Source organism: Salmo salar, chromosome 20 (genome assembly GCF_965601325.2).
Source record: "Salmo salar chromosome 20, fSalSal1, whole genome shotgun sequence".
In the NCBI taxonomy this organism is placed as follows: domain Eukaryota; kingdom Metazoa; phylum Chordata; class Actinopteri; order Salmoniformes; family Salmonidae; genus Salmo; species Salmo salar.
The window spans coordinates 9,419,371-9,437,339 of NC_138310.1; the positions used below are offsets into that span (position 1 = coordinate 9,419,371).

At 42.5% G+C, this 17,969-nt stretch overlaps 1 protein-coding gene across 4 annotated transcripts in view; it reads right to left on the bottom strand.

Moving 5' to 3' along the window:
* LOC106580145 (multiple C2 and transmembrane domain-containing protein 1-like) overlaps positions 1-17,969 on the bottom strand; it is a 225,241-nt gene that overhangs the window by 142,825 nt on the left and 64,447 nt on the right. The gene's annotated exons all lie outside the window — the stretch shown is intronic.

Consider the following 17,969-nt stretch of genomic DNA (forward strand, 5'->3'; position numbering starts at 1 on the left):
ATATGTTTTGATAAGGTTTGTATCACTAAACTAAAGTGACCAAATAACTTCTTAAAATTAAGCACATTGATCTGCTTTACAAGGGGTGTAGAGCCTAACTGGCATACATAAAAAGTGCATGAATTTCAAGTTTGGGGAAGTTAATTTTCACCATAAAAATAAACCTTTATAATAAAAGCATTACATGCATAATTGCATTTGCGGTCACTTTTGATAATGGTGTTTTCCCGCTAATAGAACATTCACGCTTATAGCCTTGCTGCGCTTATAAACGTGAAGAAATAGCCTAATAGTTTATCAACATTTTAAGCTAAACGTTCTGATCTGTTGCGACAGCCACATTGCGTACTTTTTTGGGGGGTGGATGCTAGTGGTTTTATTAATTTGGGATCTACCACATCCCACAACTGTCCTAGACTATGTTCGGAATATTTATTTCACACACAGAATTGGTCAACTTTTCTACTATGGGGATAGTAGATTGACATAGGCTAGTGCTTTTGATGTTCATTAGGCCGCATCTTGTTGGCTGATGAAAAGGAAATGTGGACAGTTCTTCCAAAATCTTCAATATGCACCTTGGAATTGGATAAGCGCAGTTGCGTCCCCGTTGTGTCTGTCTTCACTTGTAGATTGTGAGAACGACAGGATCACGTGAAGGAGTGCCATGTGAGTGAGAGTTGCTCCGGAGCAGGCAGCACTCAGAGAGAAGGGCACAACACAGCCCTCCAGGCCAAGGGCACAACAGCCAATGGCCGCAAATGGCATGTCCTTTTTTAGGGTGCCTTATGGCCACACAAAGGGGACGCCACCGTGAAATTCGAGGCATTAGCAAGTGCTTGTCAAATTGTGAATGAGAGACTGATGAAGTGTGTACAGCCTGCGCAAAAAAAACAAAGCAGAGCTCATGCCTTTCAAGTGACTTTTTTCAAATCATCATTTTTTTAGAGTGGCATCATGCAGCCTTACAATGTGTCACGTCCTGACCCTTGTAAGAGGTCATTTTCTATAGTAGAGTGGTCAGGGTGTGACAGGGGGTGTTTTGGGTGGTTTTCTATGTTGTCTATTTCTATGTTTTAGTTCATGTTTGTCTATTTCTATGTTGGGGTTGTTTGGGTTGATCTCCAATTGGAGGCAGCTGATCCTTGTTACCTCTAATTGGAGGTCATATTTAAGTTGATGTTTGTCCCACCTGTTTTTGTGGGTGATTATCTTTTGAGTAGTGTGTTTTCCTTTCTGCGTCACGGTTGTTGTTTTTTGTGTTTCAGGTATTTAGTGTATTGCATTTACTTTCATGGAATAAATAAATATGTGGAACTACGAACACGCTGCATTTTGGTCCAATCCTTTGAACAGCCGTGACACAATGTATTAAAAATCTAAACATATACAGTAGCCAAACGTTTGTAGAACAACTACAGTTACATTAATAACTCAAAATTAAGCATGTAGGAGTACCTATTTCTTTGTTAAATGCTCAACACAGAAAAGCCGCATGTGCCCACTCCCCAAAATCGTTTGGAGAAAATATCCCTTCTATTTTATTCAGCTTTGTTCAATTGTATTCTTCATACTATAAAATGATATACAATTTTAAGCAAATCTTGTCTGCTAAATGAACTATTGTAGCCAACAGCCATTTGGCATAGCCAGATCAGGACTAACATAAGGACAACTCTGAGTATGCTATTCTGTTCTTCTGAAATAGACAACATTTTCTTCATATCATGTTTCTTTAGACCAGTCTAAAATAAATAATGGATTTATTGTGAAGGTGTAGGCTATATTACATGGATTTATTAGACTTTTTAAAATGTAGATGATCTGAAGGTCTGCATCAGTGGCATGTGTGGAAGCCAAGAGATGCTAAATGTGCTTATGTTAGTTAACGGTCAATTACCGTGTGGTCGACAGTTATTTGCTTGACAATCACCGGATGACAAAATGTTGTGACTGCCACAGCCCTAGTTGTCACAAAGTGCTTTACAGATACCCGGTCTTAAGTACAATCATTTATTATGATGATGGTCGCTGTCATCATTCATCATCACATCGTAGCTTACAGTTAGCTACAGTACGTTCAATAACCATGACAATGACACATGCACCTTGGTTGGGCCGTGAGGTAGCGGCCCAACTTCTCCCTGTGTCTCTGTGCCAGGCTAGGGAGAAGACAGTCTCTTACGATCTCCCTGTCACTGCCTGGCATTACCAGGTGAAAGGCACTATGAGAGAAGGGCACAACTCACTCTAACAGCACTGTAGTCTGTGCACAGCTTCTGCTTCACAGAGCAAGAGAAAGTGAGAGAGAGGGAGAGAGAAAGTGAGAGTGGGAGAGAGAGAAATAGAGAGAGAGTGAGAAAGTGAGAGAGAGAGAAAGAGTCCGAGAATCACGTCTCTGCAGAAAACAAAAGGAGCAGACCACCTAAAAAACCCAAGAGGCCCGTCGGCACAAACTGAATAAGAGACGGACTAAATTAGAATGTGAAATTAGTTGTGGTTACCAAACTCGCTGTGAGTGAGTGAAAGCTTGCGGGGAGCTACCACTGTCAATGGAGCACAGCACATGAATGAACAAGCAGCCTTCAACCAGCTCCCAGCCGCCCCACAACCATCCACATTTGCATACGGTAGAGAGAAGCAGCAGGTGGCTGCTTCACATCCCCATCTCTAAGGTCTTCATCCCCATATCTAAGGTCTTCACCCCCCAAAAACAGCCATAATACTCCACACTACAGTCGTGGCCAAAAGTTTTGAGAATGACACAAATATTAATTTCCACAAAGTTTGCTGCTTCAGTGTCTTTACATATTTTTGTCAGATGTTACTATGGAATACTGAAGTATAATTAAGTGTCAAAGGCTTTTATTGACAATTACATGAAGTTGATGTAAAGAGTCAATGTTTGCAGTGTTGACCCTTTTTTCCCCAAGACCTCTGCAATCCGCCCTGGCATGCTGTCAATTAACTTCTGGGCCACATCCTGACTGATGGCACCCCATTCTTGCATAATCAATGCTTGGAGTTTGTGGGTTTTTGTTCGTCCACCCGCCTCTTGAGGATTGACCACAAGTTCTCAATGGGATTAAGGTCTGGGGAATTTCCTGGCCATGGACCCAAAATATCAATGTTTTGTTCCCCGAGCCACTTAGTTATCATTTTTGCCTTATGGCAAAGTGCTCCATCATGCTGGAAAAGGCATTGTTCGTCACCAAACTGTTCCTGGATGGTTGGGAGACGTTGCTCTTGGAGGATGTGTTCTTAGGCAAAATTGTGAGTGAGCCCACTCCCTTGGATGAGAAGCAATCCCAAACATGAATGGTCTCAGGATGCTTTACTTTTGGCATGACACAGGACTGATGGTAGAGCTCACCTTGTCTTCTCCGGACAAGCTTTTTTCCGGATGCCCCAAACAATCGGAAAGGGGATTCATCAGAGAAAATGACTTTACCCCAGTTCTCAGCAGTCCAATCCCTGTACCTTTTGCAGAATATCAGTCTGTCCCTGATGTTTTTCCTGGAGAGAAGTGGCTTCTTTGCTGCCCTTCTTGACACCAGGCCATCCCCCAAAAGTCTTCGCCTTACTGTGCGTGCAGATGCACTCACACCTGCCTGCTGCCATTCCTGAGCAAGCTCTGTACTGGTGGTGCCCCAATCCACAGCTGAATCAACTTCAGGAGACGGTCCTGGCGCTTGCTGGACTTTCTTGGGCGCCCTGAAGCCTTCTTCACAACAATTGAACCGCTCTCCTTGAAGTTCTTGATGATCCGATAAATGGTTGATTTAGGTGCAATCTTACTGGCAGCAATATCCTTGCCTGTGAAGCCATTTTTGTGCATAGCAATGATGACGGCACGTATTTCCTTGCAGGTAACTGTGGTTGACAGAGGAAGAACAATGATTCCAAGCCTCGCCCTCCTTTTGAAGCTTCCAGTCTGTTATTCGAACTCAATCAGCATGACAGAGTGATCTCCAGCCTTGTCCTCGTCAACACTCACACCTGTGTTAACGAGAGAATCACTGACATGATGTCAGCTGGTCCTTTTGTGGCAGCGCTGAAATGCAGTGGAAATGTTTTTTGGGGGATTCAGTTAATTTGCATGACAAAGACTGACTTTGCAATTAATTGCAATTCATCTGATCACTCTTCATAACATTCTGGAGTGTATGCAAATTGCCATCATACAAACTGAGGCAGCATGTGTCATTCTCAAAACCTTTGGCCACGACTGTGCCCCATAATAATACTCTAGAGTTTAAGAGGGGCGTATTGATGAGGGTGCTAAAAAATTCAATTGATAAACTTAATCTCCAACAACTTAGTAAATTTTTTTACAAAAATAAAACTGCTACAGTAGTTGACGTGGCAGAATAACATATGATATGTTTCTATATCATATATAGGTATCATATAGGTAATTTAAAGGAAACACCAACATAAAGTGTCTTAAAAAGCCGTTGGGCCACCAACAGCCAGAAAAGCTTCAATGCACCTTGGTATAGAGTGTACAAGTGTCTGGAAGTCTATAGGAGGGATGCGACACCATTCTTCCACGAGAAATTTTGTCGAAGGTGCTGGAAACATCACAATGCGGAATGCCAAGCGTCGGCTAGAGTAAAGCTTTCCGCCATTGAACTCTGGAGCAGTGGAAACGCGTTCTCTGGAGTGATGAATCACGCTTTACCATCTGTCAGTCCAACGGACAAATCTGGGTTTGGCTGATGCCAGGAGAACGCTACCTGCCCCAATGCATAGTACCAACTGTAAAGTTTGGTGGAGGAGGAATAATGGTCTGGGACTGTTTTTCATGGTTCGGGCTAGGCCCCTTAGTTTCAGTGAAGGGAAATCTTAATGTTACAGTACACAATTACCTTCTAGATGATTCTGTGCTTCCAACTTTGTGGCAACAGTTTGGGGGAGGGCCCTTTCCTGTTTCAGCATGAAAATGCCCCCTGTGGGGGATCAACTCCATATTAATGCAGATGATTTCCGAATTAGATGTTCGACGAGCAGGCATTCACATACTTTTGGTCATGTAGTGTACTTTGTGTCCCTCATTTACAAGTGTTTTCAATATTTTGTCAGTTACCTGGATATAAGAACCAATCAGAGAAAGTAGGGTGAATTGTCTACACCCAAACTCAGAAGCAGCGATCCACACACTGCAACATTTCTCCACTCACACTGTAGAAAGATCTCCCTGACGTTTCTTCATTGTAAATCAGGTGGATTTCCATGAGGTCTGATGAGTACACACACCTCTCAACCCATGTAAACAGTCTGATATCCATCCATAGCCATTTGCCTTCTCACCAGCTGAGAAACAACCCAGAGAGAGATCCCAACACCATGTACCTATTTACATTTTTTTCCCTTTAACCTTTGTTTAACTAGGCAAGTCAGTTAAGAACAAATTCTTATTTACAATGACGGCCTATGAACAGTGGGTTAACTGCCTTGTTCAGGGGCAGAACGACAGATTTATTCCTTGTCAGCTCGGGGATTCGATCTCGCAACCTTTCGGTTACTGGCCCAACGTTCCAACCACTAGGCTACCTGCCACCTATATGACCATGGTCCTAAGTGGCTCAGTCAGTAGAGCATTGCACTTGCAATGCCAATGGTTGTGTGTTCAATTCTCCCTGGGTCCACCCATAAATAAAATGCATGCACCCAGTAACTTTAGAAACAAACATCGACTAAATTACTTATATTTGTATTATTATGTACAGTTGAAGTCGGAAGTTTACATACACCTTAGCCAAATACATTGAAACTCTGTTTTTCACAATTCCTGACATTTAATCCTTGTAAACATTCCCTTTCTTAGGTCAGTTAGGATCACCACTTTATTTTAAGAATGTGAAATGTCAGAATAATAGTAGAGAGAATGATTTATTTAAGCTTTTATTTAATTAATCACATTCCCAGTGGGTCAGAAGTTTACATTGAGGCAATTAGTATTTGATAGCATTGCCTTTAAACTGTTTAACTTGGGTAAAACATTTCGGGTAGCCTTCCACAAGCTTCCCACAATAAGTTGGGTTAATTTTGTCCCATTCCTCCTGACAGAGCTGGTGTAACAGTCAGGTTTGTAGGCCACCTTGCTCGCACACACCTTTTCAGTTCTGCCAAAAATGTTCTATAGGCTTGAGGTCAGGTCTTTGTGATGGCCACTCCAAAACCTTGACTTTGTTGTCCTTAAGCCATTTTGCCACAACTTTGGAAGTATGCTTGGTATGCAAGTATGCAATGTCTATTTGGAGGACCCATTTGGGACCAAGCTTTAACTTCGTGACCGATGTCTTGAGATGTTGCTTCAATATATCGACATAATTTTCAATCCTCATGATGCCATCTATTTTGTGAAGTGCATGATGCCATCTATTTTGTGAAGTGCACCAGTCCCTCCTGCAGCAAAGCACCCCCACAACATGATGCTGTCGCCCCCGTCCTTCACGGTTGGGATGGTGTTCTTTGGCTTGCAAGCCTCCCCCTTTTTCCTCCAAACATAAAGATGATCATTATGGGCAAACAGCTCTATTTTTGTTTCATCAGACCAGAGGACATTTCTCCAAAAAGTACAATCTTTGTCCCCATTCGCAGTTGCAAACCATAGTCTGGGTTTTTATGGCGGTTTTGGAGCAGTGGCTTCTTCATTGCTGAGCGGCCTTTCAGGTTATGTTGATATATGACTCATTTTACTGTGGATATAGATACTTTTGTACCTGTTTCCTCCAGCATCTTCACAAGGTCCTTTGCTGTTGTTCTGGGATTCATTTGCACTTTCCGCACCAAAGTACATTCATCTCTAGGAGACAGAACACGTCTCCTTCCTGAGCGGTATGATGGCTGTGTGGTCCCATGATCCCATACTTGCGTACTATTGTTTGTACAGATGAACGTGGTACCTTCAGGCATTTGGCAATTGCTCCCAAGGATGAACCAGACTTGTGGAGGTCTACAATTTTTTTCTGAGGTCTTGGCTGATTTCTTTTGATTTTCCATTGATGTCAAGCAAAGAGGCACTGAGTTCGAAGGTAGGCCTTGAAATACATCCACAGGTACACCTCCAATTGACTCAAATAATGTCAATTAGCCTATCAGAAGCTTCTAAAGCCATGACTTCATTTTCTGGAATTTTCCAAGCTGTTTAAAGGAACAGTCAACTTAGTGTATGTACATTTCTGACCCACTGGATTTGTGATACAGTGAATTATAAGTGAAATAATCTGTCTGTAAACAATTGTTGGAAAAATTACTTGTGTCATGCACAAAGTAGATGTCCTAACCGACATGCCAACACTATAGTTTGTTAACAAGAAATGTGTGGAGTGGTTGAAAAACTAGTTTTAATGACTCCAACCTAAGTGTATATAAACTTCCAACATTAACTGTATATAGCTATTCAATCACTTAACTACCATCCATCCTAAAGCAGCCTCCTACACACCCACCTCAGGCTCTCACACCCATCTCCTCTCCTCTAGTCTAACCAGCTCTGTATCCCTGTCATTCTGATCATGTATAGTACATCTCAGAGCCATGGTGGTGAAGCTGGGGCTGGAGTTATTATTAATGGCCCCGTCCATCTCTGGCTGCTCGTCTGTCCAGATGCTGGGAATGTTCTCCTCTATCCCTCCATCCCTCTATCCACCCCTCCGCTCCACTGAGCCGCTGTCATGTCCCATCTCTCCCTGGGTGTGATAGATGGAGGGAACAGGAGATTTCTGTCTGTCTGTCTGTTCTCTGAACCTACCTAGCATCTCTAATATTCAACTCCCTCATTCAATATTCAACATTCATCTCTCCTTCTCTTTCTTTTTCTCCCTCCCTCTTTCTTTCTCTCCCTCCACGTCTCACTCTCTATATCGATTTTTCTGTCTTTCTCTCAATCCTTCTCCCTCTCTTCTTGTTTCTCTCTCATTTTCTTGATAATTCTTGCTGTCTTTCGCTCTCTTTCTCCACTCCTCTGTCATGCAAGCTGCACCCTCCTCTATTCCACACGATTGAAAACTAGACACCACTTGCAGATCAGCCTACACCAATCATTAACACAAACACAGACAAACATACACACAGACAAACACATACAAAATACAAACACAGACCAGCACCTATTAACCGGCTCTCTGTAGCCGATGTGAGTAAGACCTTTAAACAGGTTAACATTCACAAGTCCGCAGGGCCAGGCGGATTACCAGGACGCGTACTCAGAGCATGCGCTGACCATCTGGCAAGTGTCTTCATTGACATTTTCAATCTCTCCCTGACCCTGTCTGTAATACCAACATGTTTCAAGCAGACCACCATAGTCCCTGTGCCCAAAAATGCCAAGGTAACCTGTCTAAATGACTATCGCCCCGTAGCACTCACATCTGTAGCCATGAAATGCTTTGAAACACCATCATCCCAGACACCCTGGACCCACTCCAAATCGCAACCCCCCAACAGATCCACAGATGTCGCAATCTCTATGTGAGAATGCTATTCATTGACTACAGCTCAGCATTTAACACCATAGTGCCCTTCAAGCTCATTACTAAGCTAAGGACCCTGGGACTGAACACCTCCCTCTGCAACTGGATCCTGGACTTCCTGACGGGCCGACCCCAGGTGGTGAGGGTAGGCAACCACACCTACGCCATGCTGACCCTCAACACGAGGGCCCCTCAGGGGTGTGTGCATAGTCCCCTCCTGTACTCCCTGTTCAGCCACTACTGCGTGGCCGTGCACGACACCAACACCATCATCATTAGGTTTTCTGACGACAAGACGGTGGTAGGCCTGATCAATGATGACAATGAGACTATGAGCCTATAGGGAAAAGGACAGGAACAGCAACCTCTCCCTCAATGTCAGCAAGACTAAGGAGCTGATCGTGGACTACAGGAAAGAGAGGGCCGAGCACACCCCCATTCACATCGACAGGGCTGTAGTGGAGCGGGTGATCTTCAAGTTCCTCGGTGTTCACATCACTAAGGATCTATCATGGTCCACACACACTAAGGAAGATAGGTCAAAAAGGGGGAGGTCACAATTCTGTTTGTACACTTGTTCACATGCATATTCTTCTTAATAAAATTTGAAACAAGCCATTACACTTCTTTATTATCATGTCATTTCATTATTAGTATTCCGGTTATGACTTATAAATATTAATCAATAAATGGAGAAACGCCAGGTCACATTTTTGTATTGAGTCGAAATAAAGATATACCTACTTTGTCCTCATCCTATGGCTTTTCTGCATATGTAAATAAAAATAAAAAATACAGATCATATTTCGATGCACAAAACCATTCAAACGAAGTCCGATGGGTTTTCTCACACTTTTCCCGAAATATTCGCATGAAGTCACAAACCCTGCTGCTCTTCAAAGAGAGGACACTGTAATGAGGTAAATCATGTGCCCTAAGATACTGAAAATAGGCATTTTACAAGAGTAAATCATGACAGGAGCGTTTGATTCTTATTAAAGAGATGGAGTCCAGACAGGCTACTTCATGAAACTTTTTGAATGGCCATATAGGCCTATTGAGAGAATCCGTGAACCACACACGCACCCCCCCCCCCCCCCCCGGGGTTTTTGGGCTACGTTCTTGTCATTTTATTTCTATGTTAGTTCTAGTCTTTCTATGTCTATGTTTAGTTAATGGGGTTGACCTTCAATTGGAAGCAGCTGCTCCTCGTTGCTTCTAATTGAAGGTCTTATTTAAGAGGGGTGTTTTTCCTATGGGATTTGTGGGTAGTTGTCGCCTGTTTTGTGTCTGTGCACCTGACAGGACTGTTTAGTGTCGTTTGTTGTTTTGTATATGTGTTTCTTTTGTTTTTCCTTCTTTTAATAAAAATAAAGAAGATGAGTATACACGTTCCCGCTGCACCTTGGTCCAATCCTTACGACGCCCATTACAGTCACAAGTGTAGCAGGTTGTGAATTCTCCAAATAACATTTCCACTCCGAGAATGAGATTTGGCGCATTGTCCATTTGACACAACACATTATAGGCATTAAAGCATTACAGGCCTCAGAGCCAGAACAACCTTGTCGACTGCTGTTGAATAATGAATGAAGTTAACTAAATTAGCAAAACAATTGCTTACAGTCATTGATTAACACTCCCGCTATTAGGTTAAGTGTATCTGCATGAAAATAAAGTAAATAAAACACATAAAAAAACTAAAATGAATCTAGGCCTATTTAAACATTTTTGAAGGTTATTTTATTTCTATGGTCTTCATCCATAACCACCAGTTACAGAGTTATTCAATTACCGTCACAGCCCCGGTAAAGTGCCAAAATAAATACTTTGAGAAGCTCTTCAGCTCATAACTGGTGGGGAGTTAAGACAATCAGAAATAGCCTACTATCAGACATCCAAATACATGAAAAATAAACATTAACAAAAGGGCAAACAATTCACACAATGAATGTGACCAATTAACGGGAGACAGAGAAACGCATTCTGGAGAGAGATGGGCCTACGGTGCATTTTCACCCCACACCCCTTCCCTTCTTATTGTGTCGACATTTTCAATTAGGGATGTCATTTATGTAAATACTAAACTGTAGTGTAGACCACAACTCAATTGTTTTCGATAGGTCTACAACAGAAAATCCATGTGAAACATTAATGTTTACTGACTACCAGACAAGTCAAGTATATTATTATTACACAAGTATATTATTATCATATTAATTCAAAACAGTATAAAGCTGCATTTTAATATTTCGGATCTATCTGGGTCCGATACAGACCCGACCCAATTTGGATCTGATTCTCCCTCATCTCGGACATGTTTTGGTGTCGGATCTTGTCCACCTCGGATCCGAATCCGATGACCGCGTCCTGTCAGTGTCGGATAGGAATTTCATGGATCCAATTCGGTCCAGATCTCAATTTCTGGATCAGAGAAGACATCTAATGTACATATCTACCTCTATTACCTCACACCCCTGCCCATCGACTCGGTACTGGTACACCGTGTATATAGCCAAGTTACTCATTGTGTATTTATTATTACTACATGTTATTAGTGTTCTTTTGACTGTCAGTATACAGCCACTAACTCTTTTGACTCATCATATACACTGCTGCTACTGTATATTACCTATCCTGTTGCCTAGTCATTTTATCCCTACCTACATGTACATATCTACCTCAATTACCTCGTACCACTGCACATCGACTCGGTACTGGTACCATGTGTATATAGCCAAGTTATCGTTACTTGTTGTGTATTTATTCCTCATGTTATTCTTTTTCGATTATTTCTCAATTTTCTTTCTTTCTGAATTGTTGGGAAGGGCCTGTAAGTAAGCATTTCACTGTTAGTCTACACCTGTTGTTTACGAACCATGCGACGAATACAATTTGATTTGTTTTGACCGTTTGAGAGTGCCTTTACAGTGCAAACCAACATAGTCCTTTGAAAGCGTGATCAAACAGAGTAGATACTAAAGCTTATGAAAATACACAAACCCACACTCTCCGTACTTACAGACATTTTACTGATCCAGGACACTTTAATCCCCTCAACACCTCTGAAATCCACTGTGTTAAAATCCTCTGTTCAAAAGAGAGTCCACGCAAGCAGTCCCCTGCACAGTGCACACTGACTAAAACAGCGCACAAGAACAGTAAAACATCAGCTTCAACAGTGTGAATAATCTCCAAAAGAATACAGCAGTGCATAAAAACAGTAATCCACTAGCATGATGATTAGACACATGCATATGTGTGTGTGTGTGTGTGTGTGTACCTACAGTCAGACTTCGTCCCACGGAGGAGAGAGACAGTGCTAACATCCAGACTCAGAGCCAGATCCACACTACCACTGCAGCTGCTGGCTTTACTGTCATATATGAGACACACACACACACACACTTGCACACACACACATAGTGCATAGCAACGGGGAATCAGCTGTGAGGGAGGTTCTTTCAAATACTCCACATATCCACTCCCACCCTCCCACCTCTGTAGACGCAAGACTCTCTCTCTCACACACACACACACACACACACACACACACACACACACACACACACACACACACACACACACACACACACACACACACACACACACACACACAACGAAACAGAATATGCAAGCATCACAACTGCCCACACAAACAAACACACACACTGAGCTAAGGTGAAAAGAGATGCTGACGGTGTAATCCTGTGGGACTGTGTGATGTAAGGAGAGGAAGCAGGGTGTGGCACTCAGGACTAGAGGTCTTCAAGTTGGATCTGTTCCGAAATGGATCCGTGGATTTCCCACTCGACCCGATATGCATACTTTTTTAAACATTTTTTTTAATGGAGACCCGCTCAGAATGGACCCGAGGACAGTCAGACCCAAAGGACAGTGGAAAACAGACCCCTGCTGTTTTGGATCCGAGAGACCTGTTCAGATCCCAGAGAAAGGGAGAGAGAAAGAAACCTCCAACTGGGCGCTGCCAGCTCCATCAATAAACAAGCCATATTGATCCATGATCCATAATTACGTGTCATTAAAAACTGGATATAACAAATTACCCCAAATAATATTTGTTGTGTTTCGATGTGTAGCCAATTAAAAAAGTTATAGTTTATTGTTTTATTAGTTTTTACTTTCCTAAAACAATAGTTGTCTATGTCTTGGTTCAGCTGTCGGAGATTTGAGCGATACAGGCATCAGGGCATTGCATGCATATACTGTAGGCCTATAGGCATAGGTGTCCACTGTATAATATCCACATTTAAAAAATAAATATTAATGGAGACAAGCTTAGGCCAAGCTTTAGAGCGACAGAGAGAAAGATATGCCGGCGCCATGTTCCCAACGTCCACATCTTTACACATGTCGGATAGGCTACTACTGCTATACAGATATGTGACCCGTTTCAGGAAACTAGGCATCTCGACTTCACAGCAGAGCCGTTTGAAATGCCTTCTCGAACATGTGAACTTTCACATGCCTTAATAACACACTTTTATGCCATCTGTATATACAAATAAAGTTGTTAAATTACGAGCCCAGTTGGTTTAGCCAAAGAAAAAGCTAGGAACCTTCCTGAGATAATGAGTGGGCTGGACATGAGGAGAGATGAGCTTCAGATTGGTCTGCTGTGTAGCATCTTGTGTCTATAAAATGAGCTGGTCATTATGCGTACATTATCCTTTCTACTGCAGTTTTTTTTTTTAAGATATAATGTTAGCCATGGAGAACTGCAAATATGTTGCTACTGCTCTCAATAACATTGCTGCCCAGGAAATCCCTGATTTAGGTAAAACATTTTCATTGAAGAAGACATTGTAGAGCCTTCTGATGACAGTGATGGGGAAGAAACGGCGATCAACGTGTATGAACTGTGTGTAACGTTAGTGATGATTTCTCAGAATGCCATTTTGCATTGCCAATTATAGCCTAAGGTTAGCTAGTTAACTAGCTAACATTGAACTTATTTGGTTAGCTAGCTATGACAATTGGTTTGTATTGGTAGTACTATATGATAAGAGAATGATCTAATAAAGGTAAATTAATCAATAAACCATGATGAAATATTAGTCATACAGCAGGGTTAATGAATAATCAATGTAATGATCAATGAAGGGATCGATTAGTCTGATTAATTCAAGAAAGTCCAGGAACCACTGGAGAGGGAAAGAAATGTGTGTATGCAATTAGTATAGCTACAGAAGCAGATGGTCAAGGGAGTAAAACTTCAGAGAGTTCCTAACCTTGAAGGAAAGGAACAGGCTGAGCCAGAAGGTGATAAACAGTGTGAGAAGTTAATGGGGGTTGCAGGTCACCAACGGATTGTGTGTAAATGCATGTGCGTAAGTTAGCAAGAACTATATAATGACTGTTTTGTTATCCTGACGGCAGAACGTTCTCTGAATAAAGCTACAGAAACCTTTTGCAGAAAGCTGAGTCCTTGCCTAATTATTTTAACCCATTGTCTTACAAACCTTAGGCATTAGTCAAGGCGAATTGATTTTTGATTATTATCATCATAGATATGAAATTCCTTTAACACTATATGGCTTGGGATAATAGTTAATTGTTTAGCTAGCTAGCTAACGTTAACGTTACATGTCTAAACAAAGCAAGTTAAAGCTTGCTGTTAGCTAGCTAACGTTAGCTGAGGTTAGATGGCTGGCTTGCTAGCTAACAGTAACTTACGTGTATGAACTGTGTAACGTTAGTGACGTTTTCTCAGAATGCCATTTGGCATTGCTAGTTAACTTTATCTAGCTATGACTATCGGTTTCTATTGCTAGTACTCTATGGATTGGGCTTATAGTTCATTATTTAGCTAGCTTCACGTCTAAACAAAAGACCCCAAGTTAAAGCTTGCTGTTAGTTAGCTAACGTCAGCTGACGTTAGATGGCTGGCTAGCTAGCTAACATTACATGTATGAACTGTGTGTAGTGATATCTCAGAATGCCATTTTGCATCTATTGTATAATAATGCTAAAATATTTGTATCTGGAATTTGTCTTTCAGCATCAGTAGAACACGCTTGACTCTCCTCCACCGCTCATACAAGGAGAATGTTCTAATGCCTCCCATCAAAAAGAGAGCTGGCCCAAGCAAGCACAGGTTAAACCTGAAGCATGAGGACTTGCAGCGAGTTGTGAACTTCATCAACAACTACGCAGAGGATAATGTAATAGTATTACCAGGACGCCACCCAGGACACAACCACTTTGGTGGAAAGCTGCTGCCATTCCATGTGACAAAAGCAGCGGTGTGGGGCATCTCTACAAGGAATCGATGACAACACTTGGTATTTAAAGCATAAACACATTTTGATTATTTAATTGACCTCCAACATGATTGGCACTACTTTTATTCAGAGCCCCTACTGAACAGTCTGGACCTAAACTTCCGAATCACAGGCCACACCAAGTTTGCCCCCAACTGGTGCTTCGTCCTCATCAAGCAGCGCATCAGAAAGACCAGAATGAACACTTTGTCTGAGATTGCTGGTTTTGTGAAGGACAGCATTGTGACAGGGGTCAAAATCCCACAGCTGGTTGGACTAGAGGATGGTATGGTGCTGGTGGAAAGCTATGGCTGGCAACTACACCAGACTCCGTACTTCAGACCGCTGCCACAGACCAAGCAATACCAGTGCACCTCACTCAGGTTTCAACTCAGGTTGCAGGGCCTTAACCTGTTAGGGCTAGGGGGCAGTATTTGCACGGCTGGATAAAAAAATGTACCCGATTTAATCTGGTTACTAATCCTACCCAGTAACTAGAATATGCATATACTTATTATATATGGATAGAAAACACCCTAAAGTTTCTAAAACTGTTTGAATGGTGTCTGTGAGTATAACAGAACTCATTTGGCAGGCAAAACCCTGAGACAGATTCTGACAGGAAGTGGATACCTGATGTGTTGTATTACCTTTAAACCTATGCCATTGAAAAACACAGGGGCTGAGGAATATTTTGGCACTTCCTATTGCTTCCACTAGATGTCACCAGCCTTTACAAAGTGTTTTGAGTCTTCTGGAGGGAGATCTGACCGAACAAGAGCCATGGAACGATGATGGCCCATTAGACACCTGGCGCGCTAGGTCATGCTGGGTACCCTCGTTCCAATACGTTTTAAAAGATTTTGCATTCGTCCGCCTTGAATTTTATTCATGTTCTGGTTAAAAAAGGCCCTAATGATTTATGCTATACAACGTTTGACATGTTTGAACGAACGTAAATATATTTTTTCCCCTCGTTCATGTTGTGAAGTCCGGCGGGCTTAGATCATGTGCTAACAAGACGGAGATTTTTGGACATAAATGATGAGCTTTTTTGAACAAAACTACATTCGTTATGGACCTGTGATACCTGGAAGTGACATCTGATGAAGAGAATCAAAGGTAATGGATTATTTACATAGTATTTTCGATTTTAGATCTCCCCAACATGGCGGCTAGTCTGTATCGCAACGCGTATTTTTCTGGGCGCAGTGCTCCGATTATTGCAAAGTGTGATTTCCCAGTAAGGTTATTTTTAAATCTGGCAAGTTGATTGCGTTCAAGAGATGTAAATCTATAATTCTTTAAATGACAATATAATATTTTACCAATGTTTTCTAATTTTAATTATTTAATTTGTGGTGCTGACTTGAATGCCGGTTATTGGAGGGAAACGATTTCCTGAACATCAACGCCACAGTAAAACGCTGTTTTTGGATATAAATATGAACTTGATAGAACTAAAAATGCATGCATTGTCTAACATAATGTCCTAGGAGTGTCATCTGTTGGAGATTGTAAAAGGTTAGTGCATAATTTTAGCTGATTTTATGGTTTTGGTGACGCCTGTCTTTGAATTGGCACAACATTACACACAACTCTTGTAAATGTACTGTCCTAACATACTCTAAATTTATGCTTTCGCCGTAAAACCTTTTTGAAATCGTAAAACGTGGTTAGATTAAGGAGATGTTTATCTTTCAAAGGGTGTAAAATAGTTGTATGTTTGAAAAATTTGAATTTTGACATTTATTTGGATTCAAATTTGCCGCTCTTGAAATGCACCTGCTGTTGATGGAGTGCACCACGGGTGGGACGCTTGCGTCCCACCTAGCCCATAGAGGTTAACTTATGTATGGAATACGATGTGATAAGTGTATGTGTAACAGTATTTAAAGTATGCTAATGTTATTGGTGTGAAGGCATTTGAGCAGTGCTGTAAAGTACTTCATTAAAATACTTTAAATTACTACTTAAGCCCACACTTGGATTGCGTCCTACCTGACAGGTCGCTCCTACCAGGTGGCGTGGCGAGAATCTGTCTCCGCACCATGCGCTCTCACCACTGGTGTCCCCCAGGGTTCTGTTCTAGGCCCTCTCCTATTCTCGCTATACACCAAGTCACTTGGCTCTGTCATATCCTCACATGGTCTCTCCTATCATTGCTATGCAGACGACACACAATTAATCTTCTCCTTTCCCCCTTCTGATAACCAGGCGGCGAATCGCATCTCTGCATGTCTGTCAGACATATCAGTGTGGATGACGGATCACCACCTCAAGCAGAACCTCGGCAAGACGGAGCTGCTCTTCCTCCCGGGGAAGGACTGCCCGTTCCATGATCTCGCCATCACGGTTGACAACTCCCTTGTGTCCTCCTCCCAGAGTGCTAAGAACCTTGGCGTGATCCTGGACAACACCCTGTCGTTCTCCACTAACATCAAGGCGGTGACCCGATCCTGTAGGTTCATGCTCTACAACATTCGCAGAGTACGACCCTGCCTCACACAGGAAGCGGCGCAGGTTCTAATCCAGGCACTTGTCATCTCCCGTCTGGATTACTGCAACTCGCTGTTGGCTGGGCTCCCTGCCTGTGCCATTAAACCCCTACAACTCATCCAGAACGCCGCAGCCCGTCTGGTGTTCAACCTTCCCAAGTTCTCTCACGTCACCCCGCTCCTCCGCTCTCTCCACTGGCTTCCAGTTGAAGCTCGCATCCGCTACAAGACCATGGTGATTGCCTACGGAGCTGTGAAGGGAACGGCACCTCCATACCTTCAGGCTCTGATCAGGCCCTACACCCAAACAAGGGCACTGCGTTCATCCACCTCTGGCCTGCTGGCCCCCCTACCTCTGAGGAAGCACAGTTCCCGCTCAGCCCAGTCAAAACTGTTCGCTGCTCTGACACCCCAATGGTGGAACAAGCTCCCTCACGACGCCAGGACAGCGGAGTCAATCACCACCTTCCGGAGACACCTGAAACCCCACCTCTTTAAGGAATACCAAGGATAGGATAAAGTAATCCTTCTAACCCCCCCCCCCCCCTTAAAAGATTTAGATGCCCTATTGCAAAGTGGTTGTTCCACTGGATATCATAAGGTGAATGCACCAATTTGTAAGTCGCTCTGGATAAGAGCGTCTGCTAAATGACTTAAATGTAAATGTAAATGTAAGTATTTTTGGGAGGTATCTGTACATTACTTTT